Genomic DNA, 23,868 nt, shown 5'->3' with positions numbered 1-23,868 from the left:
TTTCCCTACTGAGTGTTCCTGGCAAGATCTATGCAAGTATACTTGAGAAACGGTTGAGAAGAATTGTGGAAGAAAAGCTTGGTGAAGAACAAGCTGGATTCAGGCCAAATAGAGGCTGTCAGGATCAGATCTTCACTTTACGACAAATAGTCGAGAAAGCATGGGAATATAACAAAGATCTGTATTTAAGTTTTGTCGATTTGGAAAAGGCATATGACAAGGTGCCAAGAGAGAAGCTATTCAATACGCTGCAGTTATATGGTGTCAATGGGGCATTATATCAAGCAATACTTAGTCTTTATTTGAGTTGTGAGTCAGCAGTTAGAATTGAAGGAAGTACAGGAAGATGGTTTAATGTTAAATCTGGTGTGAGACAAGGATGTACATTATCCCCTCTGTTATTCATTATCTATATGGATCACATTATGAAGGGATGTGGTATTAAACCTGATATCAAAATTGGAGATGTTAATGTCAGCTCTTTGCTTTATGCGGATGATGTTATACTTCTAAATAAATCCGCTACAAGTCTGCAAGATTCTCTGACTAAATTGAATAGCTGTTGTAATAGATATGGTATGAAGGTCAGCAATAAAAAGACAAAGACAATGAAAATAGGCAGAATCATTGAAAATGTCAACTGTGTTGTGAATGGAGAACCTGTGGAACAAGTAAAACATTTCAGCTACTTAGGCACAATTTTTACTGAAGATGGTAAACTAAATATAGAAATAGACAACAGAATCAGCAAAGCTGGTATCGTGGGCAGTCAATTGAATAAATTCATATGGCATAAGAAAGAAATTAGTCGGAACACTAAATTAGCTGTATACAAGACTGTGTTCAAACCAATTTTAACTTATGGATCTGAGAGCTGGGTCAGAAGTAAAACACTTGACCAAAGACTAGAGACCGCAGATATGAGAGTCCTGAGAAAGATTAGAGGCGTGAACAGATGGCATCAATGGCAATATCATATTAAAAATGAGGATATTAGGAAAGAACTTGACATTGTCAGCATCCAGGAATGCGTTAACAGAGCTAATCTCAGATGGTATGGTCACTTAAATAGAATGGGAGAGGAAAGATTAGCAAAACAAGTGTTCTCTGCCAGGTTGGCAGGAAAACGACCCAGAGGAAGACCAAGATATAGGTGGATTGATACGGTACAAAGTGCCTTGGACGATAGAAATATAAGATCTGATAATGTTGGAGTCTTGACAAGTAACAGACTGATTTGGAGGAAAATTGTAGATAGGAAGTTAGTAATGATGTAATTTTTTCATGTAGTACTGTCATATCCTGTACACCCCTTGAGGGTACATGGCAGGAATTTGATGATGATGATGATGATGATGATGATGTAATCTAAATATGGAAATAGACAACAGAATTAGTAAAATTGGTATGGTAGGAATTCAGATGAATAAATTTATATAAAATAAGAGATTAGTCACAACACTAAATTAGCTGTATACAAGGCGGTGTTCAAACTTATGGATCTGAGAGCAGGGTTAGTAAGAAAACACTTGACCACTCATATGAGAGTCCTGAGAAAGATTAGGGGCATGAACAGATGGCATTAATGGCAATATCATATTAAAAACAAGGATATTAGGAAAGAACTTGACATTGTTAGCATTCAGGAATGTGTTAGCAGAGCTAATCTCAGGTGGTATGGTCACTTAAACAGAATGGGAGAGGAAAGATTAGCAAAAGAATTGTTCTCTGCCAGGTTGGCAGGGAAAAGACTAAGATATAGGTGGATTGATTCAGTAAAAAATGCATTTGAGGACAGAAATATAAGATCTGATAACGCTGGAGTCTTGACAGATAGCAGATTGATTTGGAGTAAAATTGTTGATAGGAAGTTAGTAATGATGTGTTTCATGTAGTACTATCATAATATCCTATACACACCTTGTGGGTACATGTCAGAAATTTGATGATGATGATTGAAAAGCAATTTAAAAGACATACTTGGTTGTATATTTTTGGAAAGTGTGGATGACAAAACATTTGGAGTCAAACTTGACTGAGCCTATATATATATATATCAGTGAAATATATACAGGACCAGCAACATGATGGTAATGTTGGTGTTATTTCACTAGTTTGTTTCTTTTTGGTCTTTTTTTAATATTCAAAATTTATAGTTACATTTGATTTATCATTTCCCTTGTTTACTGATCTTATTTATGCATCATTATCAATGCTATTCTCTTACCACATGTTCTCATTTCAATCAAGTTTGGCTCCAAATATTTTGTCATCCTTGCCTGCAAAAATATACAACCAATTATGTCTTTTAAATTACTCTTCAGCATTAATAAAAATTTCATATTAGTCATATTTCATAATTAGCATTAATAAAAATTTCATATTAGTCTTGTTCACTTGACCTCTAGTTGCAGATACAAGGTAACTCCATTACCTACTAAACTGTTATTTTTATATTTAAACTCAAGATTTTCATGATAAAAATGTCTATATATGTAAGAGAACATCAAAAAAAGGAAAATATACAGATAAATTGCAACTCTCTAGAATATGTGCAATAAACGAAGCTGACTAAAATAGTTAATTTTTCCTCCATTAAAAAAAATCAGGAAGCCTAAACAAATTACAATGGATCAATTGCAAGAAATTTTCTATTCTATTTTATTAATGAAGCCCAATTCTACATGTTTCAGATTCAAAACATACCATTCAAACACTGCTCAATTTAAGAATGGAATATCTGTTCTGTCTTTTGAACTTTAGCAGTAGTTTTGCCATCTTACCTTGGGTTATGATGTGTAATCAGTTATATACTACACACTTAAATGATAGATATATTATGTCAAGCCATATATAATAATCAGTGTGTTGCGTTGTACTTATTTGGATTATTTTTCCTTTTTATCAAGATAGAATGAAATAAAATCATTTAAGTTAATCTCTGATAATCACAAGAATCACAATTAAACTGGGTGATCCAAATTCGGTGAGAAGTTGAAAATCTTCAATTTGAACATTTAAGCCATTACAGTTTTAGTTCTTTGTCTTTTTATTATTAACTTTGATTTACCAGAGCTAAATGAGAACTTTTTTGAATGAAATAAGTGAAAAATATCTGACTATTAATAACAAGATTACAACTCTTGAAAACAAATTTTACACAAGACACCAATTTCAGTCCTTTATTTAAGATCTGAAAATTTGATATAAAGATGAGACGTACATAAAAAAAACTCACTAAAACCATAGTTAAATTGATTGAATATATAAGGCTTAACCTCCAGAACAGCACAAAAGGCATTACTTTAATCTTGAGGTGACCTGTAAAAAAAAAAAATTATCATGAATTCTTTTTTCAAAAAAAAAGTGGGTAATATATATGCATTTCTAGAATCAATTTTTTTGCTGCCCAAAATAAGTATAATACATGAACTAAGCTGTGAATATTTCTGTTTCACTTTTCCACTAATGACATTAAAAAATTCAACAAGTTAGTTTCATGTGGATGGGATCCAACTGTAGATAGACAATGGCTCTAAATTCATTAGTGAATTTATAGTCATGCAATTTTTAAGGAAACAAAGTTACTTGGTTATATATCACAGTATAGTTACCACTGTTAAGATAATTTAAAAAATAATAATAAATAAATAAATAAACCTAAAATAAAAATAGAACAGCCACCAATTCTAGATGGAAATTATTAATCATTATGGTTGGCACTTCCTACACTCTCAGAAATGTTTTGCAAGGCACCAATTTCAGTCCTTCATGTTCCACAAAATGCACGTGAACTCGAGATTATCTTGGAAGAAATGCTGTAGTGATCCTGCCAAAAAAACACTGCACAATTATCTAATATTAATATAGCAAGTAAAAATGTGCAAAAATAAATAATGATTTGATTATAATCAAATCTGGTGTTGTTTTTTTATTATGTCGCCGTCAATATGGATAAAATACATCATTCCTCTACACTTCGTATCTATCATATATTTCAATATTATAAAATTGTAATATCAATGTTATCATCATCATCATCAAATTCCTGCCATGTACCCTCAAGGGGTGTACAGGATATGACAGTACTACACGAAAAAATTACATCATTACTAACTTCCTATCTACAATTTTCCTCCAAATCAGTCTGTTACTTGTCAAGACTCCAACATTATCAGATCTTATATTTCTATCGTCTAAGGCACTTTGTACAGTATCAATCCACCTATATCTTGGTCTTCCTCTGGGTCGTTTTCCTGCCAACCTGGCAGAGAACACTTGTTTTGCTAATCTTTCCTCTCCCATTCTATTTAAGTGACCATACCATCTGAGATTAGCTCTGCTAACGCATTCCTGAATGCTGACAATGTCAAGTTCTTTCCTAATATCCTCATTTTTAATATGATATTGCCATTGATGCCATCTGTTCACGCCTCTAATCTTTCTCAGGACTCTCATATCTGCGGTCTCTAGTCTTTGGTCAAGTGTTTTACTTCTGACCCAGCTCTCAGATCCATAAGTTAAAATTGGTTTGAACACAGTCTTGTATACAGCTAATTTAGTGTTCCGACTAATTTCTCTCTTATTCCATATGAATTTATTCAATTGACTTCCCACCATACCAGCTTTGCTGATTCTGTTGTCTATTTCTATATTTAGTTTACCATCTTCAGTAAAAATTGTGCCTAAGTAGCTGAAATGTTTTACTTGTTCCACAGGTTCTCCATTCACAACACAGTTGACATTTTCAATGATTCTGCCTATTTTCATTGTCTTTGTCTTTTTATTGCTGACCTTCATACCATATCTATTACAACAGCTATTCAATTTAGTCAGAGAATCTTGCAGACTTGTAGCGGATTTATTTAGAAGTATAACATCATCCGCATAAAGCAAAGAGCTGACATTAACATCTCCAATTTTGATATCAGGTTTAATACCACATTCCTTCATAATGTGATCCATATAGATAATGAATAACAGAGGGGATAATGTACATCCTTGTCTCACACCAGATTTAACATTAAACCATCTTCCTGTACTTCCTTCAATTCTAACTGCTGACTCACAACTCAAATAAAGACTAAGTATTGCTTGATATAATGCCCCATTGACACCATATAACTGCAGCATATTGAATAGCTTCTCTCTTGGCACCTTGTCATATGCCTTTTCCAAATCGACAAAACTTAAATACAGATCTTTGTTATATTCCCATGCTTTCTCGACTATTTGTCGTAAAGTGAAGATCTGATCCTGACAGCCTCTATTTGGCCTGAATCCAGCTTGTTCTTCACCAAGCTTTTCTTCCACAATTCTTCTCAACCGTTTCTCAAGTATACTTGCATAGATCTTGCCAGGAACACTCAGTAGGGAAATACCTCTGTAATTCTCACATTCAGTTTTATTTCCCTTTTTATATATGGGTACTATGAGAGCTCTACTCCAATCATCGGGAATTCGTCCCTCTGTCCAGGCTTTCTGAACTATGCAGTGCAGCCACTGTAAGACTCTTATACCACCATACTTCAGCATTTCTGGTCGAATATCATCTACTCCTGCTGCCTTTCCACATTTCAAGCCTTTGATGGCTTTTTCTACCTCAAGTATGGATATGTATTCCTGACTGCATGCCTGGTCAGTGTTTTTTATCACTGTGCTGTCATCACTGCTTGTTTCATTTAGCAGTTTTTCAAAGTAATTACTCCATACTTCAAGGATATCTTTTTCTCCTGTTTTCATTTCACCTTTATCATCTCTAATTCCTTTTACAGCACTCTTTCCTCCATTCCTAAGCTTCTTCAACAACCTCCAGAATATTTTGCCACCTTCTTGATATTTATTTTCTATATCAATGTTATTACAATTTTATTATGCACTTTGCATCCATGGTAACCTGGACATATATATACGTCATGGCTGGTTGGGTCGTCAATCAATCCCATAGCACATGAATGCAATATGTGAGCTACAAAGCCCCAGGAAGATCTTAGTTACAATTTTATGGCCAAATCCCAACTGCTTCAGGAACAATTTGTCATACATTAAATGGCACATCAATGTAAAACGTTTTACACCTCTCGAGCACATGCAACATGTCTGCATGCCTCTGTCCCCTGCCATATCTCAATTTTGGATCTACCTACCAATGTTCATAGCATATATTCAGATTACAGCCTAAATGTAATGTCAGACTTGAGGGTGCATCAAAATAAAATAACAGTATCATGTCACTCACAGTGGATGACAGTGAAATTCTTTTCCACATATGGTTAATGTGAATCCATTTTATTTAAAACACAATCACAATAATGAATTTTAACAACTATTTAAGATCTTAAAAAAGTGCACAATACACTGATGCAATTAATCACTAATCATTCAAGTACTGTTTTATAAGAAAATTAATGCCAATAGCAATCCATCCTCACTATATAAAAAAAAAAAGCACTAAAACTATTACTGCAGTTGGGTTGGTTTTTTGTTCTTTATTTAAAAATGTATTAATTTTTACATATTTTGGATATGCTGCTCTACAGACCAAAAAAGACTTTTTCCAAGACATTTGAAGTCTCCAATAAGCAGGATGGTAGGACGGCTAAGATCTATGTGGATTGATACAGTTAGAAGCAGCTGGGAAAAGTGAAAGATAACATTTGACAATATTGGAGTCCTGACATACCAGGCTAATATGGAGGAAAACTGCCATCTCTTAAGGGTTGATAGTTTCCAGAACATTATAGTTGTCTTAATTAAAGCAGCTGCAAAGATATCTTTCTCTTTAGCAAAAATATAGTTCACACCTAGGAATGCTAATTTTTTTCCTCACTTTCAACAAAGCCTAAAAGAATTTAACAGCTTATCTATTATAGCTCCAAAAAACTGTTCTTTGTGCATAGGAAAGTGTGTTACACTTGGAACTCAGCTTATGATTCTCTTACAAGTAACAGAATAATTGCACATGGATGTAAATTTGCTACAGTAGGTGGGTTTGGTACCAGCATGCATTTCAATTAGACTGAAATTACAATTCACTGAACAAGATCATTTATAGACAGAGGAGTTTTGTCCCCTTGCACTTTGGAATTTGTAGAGAGAGAGAGAGAGAAACAGATTGCCATTTGTATACTTGAGTGAGAGTATAATGGTGACAGCTTTGGTCAGCAGGTGGTATAATAAATAGGCATCCAGATTACGCATGTTAGCTCACACAACTGGGAAAAAAATTCAATGAAGATAAAAAAAAAAAATCCAAGGATATTTTTTAAACATACTACATTCCTTGCTACAGCAACCACCAATGAAACAAATTAATGAAAGTTTAGAATGAAGCACCCACAGACAAATCCCAAGAAATACACAATAGCAAACTATCCTCTGTAATGTACTATTCTCTGAGTTCTCAATTTTAATACTGTTTCACTGGCATTGAATACACTACATAAACATTTATAAAGATTTTACTTAAAAAATTCAATAAAACACTTGAGAGCTGAAACTATCTGTGATTTCCTAATGATACTTCTTTAATTTTTTTTCTGGTTGGAATGCAGAATGAATCAAATAATGCAGGCTTATTTAAAAAAATAAATAAAATAAATAATAATAATAATTTAAAAAAGTTATATATATGTATATATTATTGCTATTGTCAAGCGGCCTCACTATATATACTTGACCTTTACCAGTGGTGAGCTATGGAAATTTTAACAAAGGGCTCGCATCATCGAGCGAAAAAAAAGCCGTATTTCACACCAAAACTTTTATTAATTTTTTTTTTTTTTTTTTATTAATGGGGTGCTTAAGGGTCAAAGCTGTATAACTGAGAGGAGACCTCCACATAGCCTTTAAAGGAATGCGGAGAACCAACGACCAGGGCTTCTGACCTAATGTCCAATCCTCACCTTCTCGGGGTGCACCCTGTTGGGTATCTACTTGGATACTGAACAGATGAGGATGGGCTGGCAATTTGGGATTTAGCCGACCAAATTGTATTCTTATTGGTTAAACCAAAATATAGAATGATGGTACAACATGACAAAATTTCATGCCGGCTGGGGCGTCGCCCGGTTAAACAAGGCCCCCGTTGTTTTCGCCAGGGAACCAGGGCGAACAGCGAAAAGTCAGCTACTGGAACAAATCTGAAAATAAACCCCAACTCAATATCACCAGAGTTAAAGATCGGTACTATCAACATAAGAAGCCTGAATGGCAAAGAAATGGAGCTAGCTGAGGAATTAGATAAGTACCAGATCGACATAATAGGAGTGACTGAAACAAAAAAAGACCAAAACTGGTGAGATCTTTCTGAGCAATAAATACAAAATATTATATTCAGGCAATGACAATCAAGGAAAAGAAGGAGTAGCCATAGTATTCAACACAAAATACGAGGCTAATCTTCTTGAATGGCAGTCAGTCTCAAGTAGAGTAATGTGGGTAAATATGAGAATGGGGAACTGGAGGAATTATTTGAGGCTTTAGAAAAAGCAACTGACACAATGAAAAATGAAAAGTTGGTCCTTGTTGGGGATCTAAATAGCAGAGTAGGAAATGATTGTGAGACATACAAAAATATTTTGGGAAAATTTGGAGAAAAGAGCAAAGCTAATAATAATGGCAAATATCTGTTGGATTTCTGCTCAGGACATGGACTGGTTATTACTAACACCATGTTCCAACATAAAAATGTGCACAAATTCACATGGAAAGAAGAGGGTAGGAATAAGAAAAGTCTCATTGACTATGTTATTGTTGATAGTGATGTTTTCTCCCTGGTGCAGGACACCAGAGTGTACAGAGGATTTGAAATTGGAAGTGATCACTATTTAGTCTTGAGCAGGATAAAATTGAATTTCATATTCAAAAGAATAACATGTAAGAAAGTTTTAAAGCGAATAAAAGTTGAGCAGCTCTCAGATGTGAACTGTAGGCTAAAATACACAAAGATTATTGAAGAAAAAATGAAAGAGTTTGAGAACAGGAATCAAACCTTGGAGATTCAGTGGCAAACTCTGAAGAAAACATTGATTGATTCTGCCAGAGAGGCATGTGGTGAGGTTATCTGTAAGGATAAAAAAATCAGAACTCCCTGGTGGACACAGGAAGTTAAAGAGGCAGTGAAGGAAAAGAAGAAAGCATACCAAAAGTTCCTGTCAAATAAGTCGGCTTGTGCTCTTAGAGAATATAGAGACAAATGCAAGAATGCTAAACACTGTGTAAAACTAGCTAAACAAAAGTCATGGGAGGACTTTGGCAAGAATATAGAAAATAAATATCAAGAAGGTGGCAAAATATTCTGGAGGATGTTGAAGAAGCTTAAGAATGGAGGAAAGAGTGCTGTAAAAGGAATTAGAGATGATAAAGGTGACATGAAAACGGGAGAAAAAGATATCCTTGAAGTATGGAGTAATTACTTTGAAAAACTGCTAAATGAAACAAGCAGTGATGGCAGCACAGTGGTAAAAAACACTGACCAGGTATGCAGTCAGGAATACATATCCATACTTGAAGTAGAAAAAGCCATCAAAGGCTTGAAATGTGGAAAGGCAGCAGGAGTATATGATATTCGACCAGAAATGCCGAAGTATGGTGGTATAAGAGTCTTACAGTGGCTGCACTGCATAGTTCAGAAAGCCTGGACAGAGGGACGAATTCCCGATGATTGGAGTAGAGCTCTCATAGTACCCATATATAAAAAGGGAAATAAAACTGCATGTGAGAATTACAGAGGTATTTCCCTACTAGTTCCTGGCAAGATCTATGCAAGTATACTTGAGAAACGGTTGAGAAGAATTGTGGAAGAAAAGCTTGGTGAAGAACAAGCAGGATTCAGGCCAAATAGAGGCTGTCAGGATCAGATCTTCACTTTACGACAATTAGTCGAGAAAGCATGGGAATATAACAAAGATCTGTATTTAAGTTTTGTCGATCTGGAAAAGGCATATGACAAGGAGCCAAGAGAGAGAGGCTATTCAATATGCTGCAGTTATATGGTGTCAATGGGGCATTATATCAAGCAATACTTAGTCTTTATTTGAGTTGTAAGTCAGCAGTTAGAATTGAAGGAAGTACAGGAAGATGTTAATGTTAAATCTGGTGTGAGACAAGGATGTACATTATCCCCTCTGTTATTCATTATCTATATGGATCACATTATGAAGGAAAGTGGTATTAAACATGATATCAAAATTGGAGATGTTAATGTCAGCTCTTTGCTTTATGCGGATGATGTTATAATTCTAAATAAATCTGCTACAAGTCTGCAAGACTCTGACTAAATTGAATAGCTGTTGTAATAGATATGGTATGAAGGTCAGCAATAAAAAGACAAAGACAATGAAAATAGGCAGAATCATTGAAAATGTCAACTGTGTTGTGAATGGAGAACCTGTGGAACAAGTAAAACATTTTAGCTATTTAGGCACGATTTTTACTGAAGATGGTAAATTAAATATAGAAATAGACAACAGAATCAGCAAAGCTGGTATGGTGGGAAGTCAATTGAATAAATTCATATGGAATAAGAGAGAAATTAGTTGGAACACTAAATTAGCTGTGTACAAGACAGTGTTCAAACCAGTTTTAACTTATGGATCTGAGAGCTGGGTCAGAAGTAAAACACTTGACCAAAGACTAGAGACCGCAGATATGAGAGTCCTGAGAAAGATTATAGGCGTGAACAGGTGGCATCAATGGCAATAGCATATTAAAAACGAGGATATTGGGAAAGAACTTGACATTGTCAGCATCCAGGAATGCGTTAGCAGAGCTAATCTCAGGTGGTATGGTCACTTAAACAGAATGGGCGAGGAAAGATTAGCAAAACAAGTGTTCTCTGCCAGGTTGGCAGCAAAACGACCCAGAGGAAGACCAAGATATAGGTGGATTGATACGGTACAAAGTTCTTTAGACGATAGAAATATAAGATCTGATAATGTTGGAGTCTTGACAAGTAACAGACTGATTTGGAGGAAAATTGTAGATAGGAAATTAATAATGATGTAATTTTTTTCATGTAGTACTATCATATCCTGTACACCCCTTGAGGGTACATGGCAGGAAGTTGATGATGATGATGAACTTTTATTAATACAGCTTATGTACAAATGCCAATCAAAAGGTATGAGGGGACAATCAACCTGTAAAGGCTATCATTTTAAACAAATATTTGCACACAATCATCTATGTTAATTTATCTTACATAAGAAAAACATTTTTTAACTATCAAAATATAATAAGAATAAAATCTTTTATAGTTGCACGTATGCAAAAGTCTGCATTTTTTTATAAAGAAAATAAATTTGTTTTGTTTGCGATAGAAATTTTTACGACAAACAATCTATAAATAACAAATATTATCTAAACATAGCACATTTTATTTTCAAACTTGGGCGCATTCGTTATAGAGGAGTTGAAACAATAATTCCAAATAATCTATACACTGCCAAATAGACAAATTTTTATTAGGTTACCGTATGAGTTTGTTGCTTAATATATTTCAAAAAATTGTGTTTTTTTTTTGAAAAAAATAAAAAAGTAAACAAGAACAAGGGGCTCGCAAATTTGAGAAAAATTTAACAAAGGGCTCACGCGAGCCCCTTATAGCTCACCACTGGCCTTTACTGAGTATAATGGCTAGTTACAGAGAACATTTAGTCTATGTAATCTGTGCATATTTAATTTAATGTGTTTCTTTTAAGACACTGTATATATTAAAAAACAAAAATGAAGGAGAATGCGATATTTGGTTGGTATATTTGAATTACTCAAAGGTGCTTACCTCCTTCGACTACAATACTGTTTCCCCATTGCAAATATGGGCAAAAAAGTTATAAATTTATCTAAAATTATATATTAAAAACTTGTCTTATATATAAAAACTTGCCTATCTTCACACACGTAAAACAGACGAAACTCAGAAAACAAAAACACCAACTCGTGACAGATGACAGCCTGTAGGTGCTATTGTCTCGGAGCTCACCCTGCCTTGCCTTCTGTGCAGTTCAAAACTACTAGAATATTAAGAATTTGACCCACTGTGCTATCTAAAGGGCTCAAAGGTGTATGTATTTTGAATGCACACCTGGGCTATTAATGCGAATGTGATGCAATATTTAAGCATAGAAAAACATCCTCTTCATGAAGCATTAGCATATTGTGTTTACTTTTAGGAATAACGAAATTTGGAAACAATTAAGGGAGTCTTTAATGAGAATGTATATATATATATATATATATATATATATATATTGTCATCTTTTCATCACACATCAAATTCCTGATATGAATCCTCAGGGGCAGGAAGTGTACAGGATAATTATGATCGAAGAAGAACCTGAAAGAAAAGCACAGTGTGTAACGTTCCACACTTTTCCACTGAAAATGGAAAACTATGGGATTTTCTTTATACACTCCGGAGTTCTTTTCCAAACCCCTTACCCCTTTTCTCACTTGAGGTTGCTACAATCAAGTGGTTCCACATGCCAGTCACTATTAGTACATACACAAAACAAAGTTGATGGCAGTGTACTGGGAGACTTTCCAATCAGTTAATGAATAATCCTGTTCAATGTCAGTTTTTATCACCTCCCCCCAACACGAGACTACAAGGTCTATAGCAAAAAAAATGCCTCATGTTTGTGACCTAGGGTCAAGAGTAAAGTAATCTGTCCATAATATAGCTAGTTGTAGTCCTTGGGAAATACTTCACAGGAAAGGTTGTTTCACAAAACTAAGGTAAATGGGAATAACAGATGACTAGAGGTAACAAGTTCAGCGAGTCTGCATTTCAACCGCAAAAGGATACTCAGCAGATATTGCTTGTGTCCCTGTCGGTTTAGCAGAAGTGAGAAACATAATGGATGCTAGTTCTATTGAAAAGTATTTCTAAGGAGACAATGCAGAAACTATGAAAGTGGCTGAAGAGAGCCTGTAAGCAAGGGTCATCAATCAACCAAACCATTCTCTTCTGAACTGCATTAAGAAATTTTTAGGTCTCATGTGTACATCCCAAATGTGAGAGTAGCATTGCTAGGCTGGGCAGATCTAATCACACCCAAGTGCATGATTTACATTTACTAACATTGAAATGTCAACCATTTTCACATGCCCACAATTCCAGCCTATTTAAACCATTCTGCACGTACTGAATATCAGTTGCATTCTTGATTATCCTGCCATCTTTGCATCATCAGCAAATAGTTGTATATCATCTGTCATTTTTTTTGCCAGTAGAAAGGTAAAAAAATTCAGTCTCCTGAGATGTAGTCTTAGAAAAAAAAAAAGAAAGTATAGATATTCATTATTAGCGATATTTTATAACTTTAGCATAATTTTAGTCTGGTTTGGTTGCGATTGTGTGTGGCATGATTGCATTTGGAAGTCATTTGGTTTGAAGTATTTTTTCTGAACTGCAAGGAAGAGTATAACGAAAGTCAGCCAGTCAAAAATGGCAGCAAGAACTAGGTCAAACAGATGCACAGTGCAAAAATCAAGTGTGTGTTGAGTGGTGTGGATTCACTAAGATGGTTCATTGTCAATAGTGTAATATGTATGTGTAGGCAAATATGACTGATGTGTTTGTTGATAGATTAAACAAGAAAAGTGAAAGAGTGAGGAGCTGTAGAAAGTGCGATATGTTAAGGACTACAATGACTTGAATGAAAGTTGGGAACCAGACAAAAGGCAGCGATAGATGTAAGACTAAAAATGATATCCAGAAGAATGAGCATGAGAATATGATTGTGAATACAGAAATGATTAAAATAAAGAAAAACCCGGTATGATCATGGAAACAGAAGTGTGTCTGACAAAGCAAGAGCTGGTGTGACAGAGAATGGAAGTCTGACTGACAGAATGCAAGAACTGAAGAATGCGAAAGAATAAAATGAAAGAGCAAATGACCTAAGAATAGCACTATATGGAGATATGAAAAAAGTTGTGGTGGATGAGAGAGAGTGCACGAGGTCTGTTTTCCAGGAGGGATAATGAACAGGGTGATTGAGACACTGGATATGAGAAGTAAGTATGCGAGGGAGTTAGTGGTTGTAACAAATGATTTGGTTGAGCATAGGGAGAATGTGAGACTGGATGTTGGGAGATCATTGAGGAAGTGAAAGACATCAGGGTGGTACAAAGGATAGTGTGTTGTTCAGGTATGACAATGATGAGCTGCAACAGACAGCAAAGATCTTGAATGGAATGTTAGCAGAAATGTGCAAAGAGAAAGGAGTGCAGTTTGTGAACGTGTGGGATAAGTTTGAGGGATGAATGGAATTATAAGAGCGATGGACTGCATCTGAATGGTTTTGGAGTGAATAATTTGTAAGGTTGCTGCTGGAAGGAAATGTAATGAGTGATCTAAATAAGGTATCGGTGGAAGTCAGATGATGTGAATCAGACAGAGAGTAAACCAGGTGAGATTGATGTGGTTGCAAATAGAGAGGAGAATGTGAGAACAAGAATACAAGTTGGATAGGGTAACAGGGTAGGCCAGGTCGGGAAGATATGGTATAAAGTGAATAGATTCTGAAATCAGTAATGAATGCACATGGATGGTCAGCAAAGAAATGGCCTGAAACATATGGGAGTAGAATCTGGGTAAAGGGGGTATACTGGGCAGAAAGCAAGCAGACAGAGCAGGTGAGGAGAAGCCACAGATGGGGACAGCATGAGTAGGACTGGTTATAGATCAAGAAATGAATTGTTCCACTTATTTATGAATGTTAGGAGTATCAGAAATAAGGGAGATAAAATTGTTGCATCGATTGAGTTTATGTGCCTGAAAATAGTTGAATAAGTGAAGCATGGTTGGATGAGATTGACATTGTGAGAGGAATAAAAATGGAAGGATATGATGTTTTTCATAAAGCCAGATTGCTCCCTCAAAGCTATGATCATCAAGCAAAAATTGTCATACTTCGGACATATGAGAGCAAATGATAGTCTGGAGATGATGATGATGCTTGCTAAAGTTGATGGAAGCAGGAGATGAAGAAGACCAAGAATTAGATGGGTGGATGGAGTTAAAGAAGCAACTAGGGTGCACTTGGAGGTTCTGAAAGACATGGTCAGGGACAGATCGGAATGGAGAGTGTATGTTTGTGGAGTCGCCAGGAGTCGGAAATGACTCGATGGAACATAACACAGACACACATGATGTTTTTCATGATGATAGAAAAGGCAGGAGTGCTGCTGATGACAGCAGGGGAATTATGTCCACACAAGGTTCAGCTACAAAGGGAAAAAAGTGGCAGTAGTTTTGCAGCAGTATGGTGTGAAGTGGTTGATAGAATGAGATATTTGGTGGAGTGTTGCTACAGGCCAGGGATTGTGAAAGGTGGAGATAAAGAAATGTATAGGCAATTTGACTTAGTGAGCAAGCAAAGGGCAATTATCATTGGGGAGGGGGGGGGGGGTTTCAATTACAGCAATACTGATTAGAATGAAGAGATTGCATCAGAGAATAAGGAGAATGAATTTCTTGGGTTCCTAAGGAGAATAGTCTTAGGCAATATGTAACGGAGGGCACACAAGGTTTAAGTGACTTAGATTTGGTTATATCATCAGAGGATGTGATGGTGAATGAAGTAATCTTCCTCTTGTTGGTGAGAGTAATCATGAAATGATCACTTGGGTTGCAGCCAATTATACGAGAACTTCTATAAATAAGGGATATTTGAGGAACTGCCAATCTTATCATTTTCAGTGGAACTGCATTGAAAATCATAAGAACATCATTATTGATTTATTTGCATGTTATGCAGAAAGTATCACCATAATGTATATCATCATAACTGTTTATTTTTATTCATGGTGGATGTTTCTACATCTACAAAAAAGGGGTGGGAGATTGTAGCTCAGAGTACTTTACAAATATGATATGTATGAAGATTTATGTTTTGTTTTCTATATATATATATATATATATATATAAAATTATAAGTGCAGAAACTGTAAGCATTCTATGAAGTGATTCCTGATTAGGATTATGAATAAACAAAACTTAATTTAGAACAGTCAATTTCTTAAAACAGGACTAATCTATAAAATAAATTACATCATGAAAGTAATTATTTTCACTTCAGTTCTCTGAGAGCAAAAAAACACTGTTAGCTGACATAATTAGGCAAAATTAACAAAAAGACTAATTTAAATTATGCATTTTTGGTCGTTTTATAATAGAAATACAATTTTATTAATACAGACCAGTATTTTACAATAAAAACATTTATTCAAACCTACCAGTTTCGCCAGCGAAACTGGTAGGTTTGAATAAATGTTTTTATTGTAAAATACTGGTCTGTATTAATAAAATTGTATTTCTAAAAAGACTAATTCTGATAGCTTTTATAGGTACATATGTGGAGTAAATGATTATAATCATTTCCTATAACCATCAGTGCTCCCCTCTCCTTTTTTTTTCCCCCCAGAGATAAAAGCCACTATATATATATATATAACAGTATGGAAGTTTGTCTATTTTGTCCTATCCTTAACAACTATAATTATATGACTGGAGGACTATAAATATAAAAATATATTGTATGCATATTAACATCTCAGTTTAAAACCAGAGCTACTTTGCATACTAAAGGAACTGCATGGCTCTTGTTCTATCATATGCTTAACATCCATATTTTGGCAACAATGGAAACACAAGCCTGATAGAGAGGTTAATGAACACATACTTCTGACCTTTGTCAGAAATGAGAAATGAAATATCAAGCATGGTTGGAGGAAGGAGATATATACACAGGAAGAACACTGACCAGAATTAGTGACAACAAAAATGGTCTAATAGGGGCGAGCAAATCTTGAATATAACTAATAGTTTTATTTCTCATAAACTAACACCGGGGAATATTTCTGCTTCAGAAAAAAAGTATATATTCAAAATCAGCAATGCAACCAACTAAACAACAAACTACAATACTAAAAAAATTATGACAATGTTTACTGAAAATTCAAGGTTAGTCCAATGCTTTGTTCTCGTGTGCCTTTACTTATGGCACAACATGAGTGAATCATTTGTGAAATACCATAATTCGAAGGAAGACCAGTTTGTCATACTTGACAAACTTAGTATTCCCTTAGCATGCTACAATGCTAAGGGAATTAGATGCAGATAACAGTTTCCACATATATGACAAAAGAATCAAAGGGAGCATCTCATCCAAGAAACTCTTGAAGTGTTATGCAAAACAGTTAAAAGATTTAGGTCATACTAATGATAACTAAGAATAAAGATACAAAAAGATTACATAAAACTTAAAATACCATATTTACTCGAATATAACTCGAGTAAATGTGGTATATGTGGGGATTTTTAGAAACTAGTTTTTCAGTAATAACCCAAATTGACATTTATAATTAAATCCTCAGTATTCGTAATTTATAATTGCTTGCATTATTTATGAAATGAATGCATTTAAATTTTAATTATAAATGTTATTTACGATCAGAATCGAGTAAATAACGTTAGCTGATCTGAATATTTTAGAGATATTGCTTCCGTAATTAACTTAATTATTTCTGGTGAAATCATATCCCAAGCTCTCAAAATCCAGTTAAACAACAGTTTTAATGATGGTCTCTAAATCTTAATTTACCCTCATGCAATCCAAGATCGAGAAGAAGTCAATGCCCTCACTCCCACATTTCCTCTACTGGTTGATTCCATCTCTATGCATATGATTAATGCTGTATTAACAAAAGATCGTGCAACTCAACGACAAAGGCAAGCTGATGATTGTTGAGTTGAAATGCTGATTCTGTTAAACCGAATTCCAAAATATCTGAAACTGCCATAACTACATTCACTATCTTTTTCTTAAAGTTTTAAATTTCTTTTCTGTGCGAACTATATGCAAAACTTTTTAATTTCTTTTTCATAAAGTAAAATCAGGGGTGCGAGGTATACGTGAGGGCAAATTATATTCGAGTAGATATGGTAAACAAACTACAAGAGGAAGCAGAAAAAGGGTAGAAATGGAATTAAGATGAAACAAAAAATAATACCAGCTCTCTTGGATGAACATAATATCAGGAAACCAAACAGAAGAGAAATGGAAAGAACAGTCCAGAATTACTACAAAATATAACTCTTGTCACTCCAACAGAGTTATATTTTGAGTATCTTCTATTGAAGGTCAGCGACCATCTTGGCGAACAAACTGCGGTCTTCTGCTAATCTGAGCAGTTGTGCACTGCTCTTTCCTGTCCACATCTTGATGTTGTCAAACCATGATATTCTTTTTCTTCCTCTAGTTCCTTTGTCATCAATTCTTCCTACCAAAATAGTTTGTAGAAGTTGGTATTTGCTGTTTCTCATGATGTGGCCAAGATATGATGTTTTTCGTGTCTTGATTATTTGTACAAGATGTTTAGCTTTGCCAATGGATTTTAAGACATCTTCATTGGTAATTTTTTCTGTCCATGATATCTTTAGCATTCTTCTGTATAGCCACATCTCAAAGGCTTCGATTTTCTTGATGGTTGTCGCCTTCAATGTCCATGTTTCAACTCCGTATAGCAGAATAGACCACACGTAATATTTCAGCATTCGGCATCTGACTTCCATGTTTAGGTCTTTATTGCAGAATAGTGTTCTCATTTTCATGAAGGACTGCTGTGCAACTTCAATCCTTGTCTTTATATCTATTTCTGGATCCCACCGTTCATTAAGCCAACAACCAAGATATTTATATCTTGACACTTGATCGATATTTTTCCCATTGAGTGTCAGTTTCATTGATGAGGCTGGATGTTTGCTGATGATCATGTATTTTGTCTTGTTGATGTTTATATTTATTCCCATTCTTTGGCTTTCTATGTATACTCTGTCAATGAGTTTTTGGAGATCCATAATGTTATCTGCAATTAGCATCGTGTCATCTGCATATCGTAGGTTGTTAACAATCTTTCCATTTATTGTGATTCCCTCTGGACATTCTTCCAATGCTTTTTTAAAGATTACCTCTGCGTATATGTTGAACAGGAGTGGTGAGAGCACACATCCTTGTCTCACTCCTCTTTTGATGTTAATATCACTGGTGGTAATGTTGTCTAATTGAACGGTAGCTGACTGATTCCAATACAGATTTGTTATTAGTCTTATGTCTTGTTCGTCTAGCCTTATTTGGTGAAGGACTTCTATTAAGTTAGTGTGTCTGACTTTGTCGAATGTTTTTTCAAAATCTATGAAATACATAAAGACAGATTTCTGTTTTTCTATGCATTTTTGTATCAATATTTGGGTACAGAAAAGGGCATCTCTAGTACCAAAACCATTCCGAAAGCCGAATTGTGTTTCACTTAGAGTTTCTTCACTTTTTCTATAAATGCGATTCTGAATTACTTTCAAAAATATTTTTAATGTTTGGCTCATTAGACTAATAAGTCGGAAGTCACCACAGGAATTCGCTTTGGGTTTCTTTTGGATAGTGATAAATGTAGATTTGAGCCAATCTGATGGAAATTCATCACTTTCATATATTTCATTAAATAGTTTTTCAAGAAGTTTGATGTTATCTGGTTCTATTAATTTTAAAAATTCTGTTAGCACACCATCTGGTCCACTGGCTTTTCCTGTTTTACTTGTTCGTATAGCATTCTCTATTTCACATTTCATGATTGCTGGTCCTTGAATGTTATCTTTTATATTTATAGGCTTCTGTCTAGTATCATTGAAAAGTTCTGTTACATATTTTATCCAAATCTGTGCTTTATTCTCTTCTTCTAGAACTATTTTTCCATTTTCGTCTCTTAGAAACACTATTTGCTTTTTCCTCAGTTTTCCGGAAATTTCGTTGATTTTTTTTATACAGATTGAAATTATCATGTTTCTTCTGAAGCAGTTCAATTTCAGTACATAAATTTTTCATCCAATTTTCCTTGGCTTCTTTTATTTTTTTCTTGATGATGTTATGTGTTTCTGTATACCTGGCTAGGTCTTTGTTTTTGTACATTCTTCTTGTATCAATAAGAGAAAGAATCTCATCTGTCATCCATTCCTGTTGTTTTATATTATTCACATAACCTACCTCTCCAATACTTGTTGTTACGATGGCATTCTTTAAGCTATTCCAAAGAGATTCCACACTTTTATTTTCTTCTATGTTAATCTGTTGTAATCGCAGGTTAAGTTGTGTCTTGGCACTTTTATTTATGTTCGGGTCTTTCAGTTTTTCTACATCAATTTTCTTTTTCTTCTTTTGTGATTTTTTAGCTGATTTTAATCTAAGACGTACTTCTGCAACTATGGGATTGTGGTCTGATGAGATATCTGCTCCAGGATAAGTCTTTGCACTCTTTATACTACTGTGGAATCTTTTATTTATCAGTATATAATCAATTTGATTTCGGACAATGTTATGTTGGTTATCTTGAGGCGATTTCCAAGTGTACAGTCTTCTGGGTGGAAGTTTAAACCAGGTATTTGCTATTGTTAGATCTTCTTCCTGACAGAACTGGACTAGGCGATCTCCTCTGTCATTTCTGGTGCCTAAGCCATGTTCGCTAACAATTTTTCCATCACCCTCTCTTCCTACTTTTGCATTGAAGTCACCCATCACTATGTTTATATCATGTTTCTTTGTTAGGTTTTTAATCTCTTTTAGGTGTTCATAAAACTCTTCAACATCTTCTTCACTTTTGTCAGCTGTGGGTGCATAAGCTTGGATGATATTTATGTTAACGGGGTTTCCCTTAAGTTGTAACAGCATTATCCTTTCAGAAAATGGAATCCAATTTATTACTGATTTATAGATTTCTTCATCTACTATTACAGCTACACCATGTCGATGTCGATTTTGAGTATAAAATGCCAAAAATACTGCCAGAAGAGGGAGAATATACAGTCAATCAGATGAAAGTAGATAGAGCACCAGGAACAAATGAAATAGGCAGGAGGAAATACTGTTTATAAAGCTCCAGAAACAAGGTCCACTTGGTACCTAAATGAAAGTAGAATATCCAAGGAATGAAAATCTTTTGAACCAACGTCTCCTGTCCTACCTCTATAAAACATTCACAAGATCCACACTAAATACAATCAAAAGGACACTAAATGAAAATAGCAACAAAGAGCAAACAGGATTCAATCATAAATGATCATATACATACAATAAATCAACTAAAAAATGTAAAGAATATCATCTTCCACTTTTGTCTGCTATTTACTGATTTCAAAAACATTAAACACAGAACATATGCAGTTTTCGAGGCGCTAAAAGATCAAGGCACTGAGCAACCATATATCAAGTTAATTCAAAATATATGCAAGCAGCAAAACCCAGATTACTCTTTTTAATAAATTCTTTGAAATGCTGCTCAGGAGAGGAGTAAGACAAAGAGATGTAATCTCTTTGTCTTACTCTTCATTACAGTCAACTCCAGTCAAAATCTCTTTACAGCAACTCCAGAAAATTCTCAAAAACAAAAACCTGGATGGAGGCTTAAATACAGATGGAGAGAATCTTAAAATATTCCTATTTGTTGATGATGGGGTTCTGATATCTCAACAAACTGAACAAGAAATAATGTTGATGGCAGGATTACAAATCCACCTGACAAGACAAAGTGGATGAAAAATGAATGCTATCATGACCAACAAATGAAATTGCAAATAGTCAGAGTGGAGAGCTACATTTACTTAGAACAAGCAATCAAAATGGAGTGATATATCAGATGAAATTAATAGATTAAGAAAGGTTGCATCTTGAAAAGCTTCTAACAAGATATAAGACACTATCATAAAAGCCAAAAAATAGATATCAAAATAAGATCAAACCTTTTTAACACCAGATGACCTACAGCAGCGAGAAATGGAACATAACAAATAAGGAAGAGCAATGCTTAATAACAAACAAAGACAACAAAAAGAAAAGTCTGTAATATAAGCAAGAAAGACCACATAAGACGTTGAAATAAAGAAAAAAAATCTCAATTTAAAGATGTGGCAAAAGCTATCTATAACAAAAAAAGGTGGGCAGGACATATAGCATGTGTGAAAGAATAGATGGATTTCAGGAATAACAGACTGGCAATCCCAGAAATATAAAAAGAAAACCTAATAGACCACCTAGGAGATGGGAGGATCGTATATTAAAGTCAGCAAGAGGGAAATGGAGGGAGATGGTGCGGAAATGAGAAAGTTGGCATCTTTGCAACCTGCAATCATGGAGAAACCAAGACTCGAAAATGGGTTCATCGTGGAAATGCGTGAATTTTAGTAAAGCATCCATTCTGTACCACAGACATCTTAAGATGGAAAAATATGACAAAGGGTAAGGCACTGAATGTACACTACTTGGAAAGAAATGTATGACAACAGGCACCAGAGTGTGAGGAACAAACAGCCATGGTGCCCACCTTAATAAGATGTAGGAACTCCTTTAGCAGCAATGACTGCAGCAATCATATGAGGCATACTTTCCACAAGCATTCGACAGCGATCAATAGGAATTTTACACCATTCTTCTTGTAAGTGAACAGAGTCCTGAACTGTTGTGTCCCTTGACCTCACCTGATGCTCCAGTTCATCCCACGTGTTCAATAGGTTTGAAATCAGGGCTCTGTGGAGGCCAGTCAAGTGCAGTGACGTTCATGTCCACAAATCATGCAGTCACAGCAGTAGCCTTATGACACAGTGAATTGTCTTGTTGAAAGAAACAATAGTCACTTCCATAGAAACACCATAAAGCAGGAAGAACTACATTGTCTGAATATCTATCAGAGTTAACTGTTTGTGGCACCACAAACAGAGGTCTGAAGTCACACCAGGACAATCCATCTGCTCAGTAGAGGGTGTAGCATGATTCATTGCTCCATAATACAATTTTCAAAGCTTTTAAGTCCCACTGTATATATGCTCTTTGCACCACTGAAGAAGATGCAGCATGTTGGTTTGGGTGATGAGGGATTACCATGGGAAACCCATGTTGTGAGCCTCGGTTCTGAATGTTTTTGTGCAGATTTGTGTTCCAGTCAATGCCCAGAACTCCACATTCAACATGTTGCCCAATGAATGACGGTTTTTCGTATTATCCTTTGTAGCCCCCTGTGGACAGCAATTGTAGTTTACCTGTTCTTAGATCTCAGTATGGTATCATTGACTGTTGACCTGGAATGGCCCAGTTTGTCAACAACAGATAGGCCTGTAACATGGCATCCTATCACAATGCCTCTTTCAAACTCCATCAGTTTCATTGTTGCAGTCGTTTCACCCTGATACAGTTACACTTCATAAGGCATATTCCGGTAATTGGACCACATTTTTTTTTTATTAAGCTAAAAACACAATAAAGAAATAAAACCCGACAAGTTTCATAAGTCGTTTGACTTACATCTTCAGGGATAAAAGGTAAAGTTTAAAACACAAAAAAAGAGAAATTATTGAAAAATAGTTCATACTATACAGTTGTAGCTGCCTGACTGTTCATAAAATTAAAAAAATCAGAATGCAAATTCAAAGCAGTGCTAAGTTTAAACAATGCTGGATGATGCCATGTTCTGTTGTTCACGTTCATAATGTATACCTCAGACATTATGAATGTGAACAACAGAACGTGGCATCATCCAGCATTGTTTAAACTTAGCACTGCTTTGAATCTGCATTCTGATTTTTTAATTTTATGAACAGTCAGACGGCTACAACTGTATAGTATGAACTATTTTTGAATAATTTCTCTTTTTTGTGTTTTAAACTTTAAGTTACCTTTTACCCCTGAAGATGTAAGTCAAACGACTTACGAAACTTGTCGGATTTTATTTCTTTGTGTCTTTAGCTTAATAAAAAAATGTGGTCCAATTATCGGAATATGTAAATATTCCGGTAATTATAAATGTTAGTATAAGTATTATAAA

General features: G+C 34.9%; 1 protein-coding gene across 2 annotated transcripts in view; it reads right to left on the bottom strand.

The window, feature by feature from the left end:
- Nucleotides 1-3,168: 3,168 nt before the first annotated feature.
- Nucleotides 3,169-23,868, bottom strand: part of LOC150092512 (RNA-binding protein 1-like) — a 73,022-nt gene continuing 52,322 nt past the window's right edge. For both annotated transcript variants that reach the window (XR_016550514.1, XM_090414593.1), the window contains one exon: nucleotides 3,169-3,321. The gene's annotated coding sequence lies outside the window, so the exon portion shown is untranslated. The remainder of the gene's footprint in view (nucleotides 3,322-23,868) is intronic.

This window comes from Typopeltis vanoorti, chromosome 25 (assembly GCF_054136105.1).
Source record: "Typopeltis vanoorti isolate ZY-2024b chromosome 25, IOZ_Tvanoo_1.0, whole genome shotgun sequence".
In the NCBI taxonomy this organism is placed as follows: Eukaryota; Metazoa; Arthropoda; class Arachnida; order Uropygi; family Thelyphonidae; genus Typopeltis; species Typopeltis vanoorti.
This window is presented reverse-complemented; position numbering and strand designations above follow the sequence as displayed.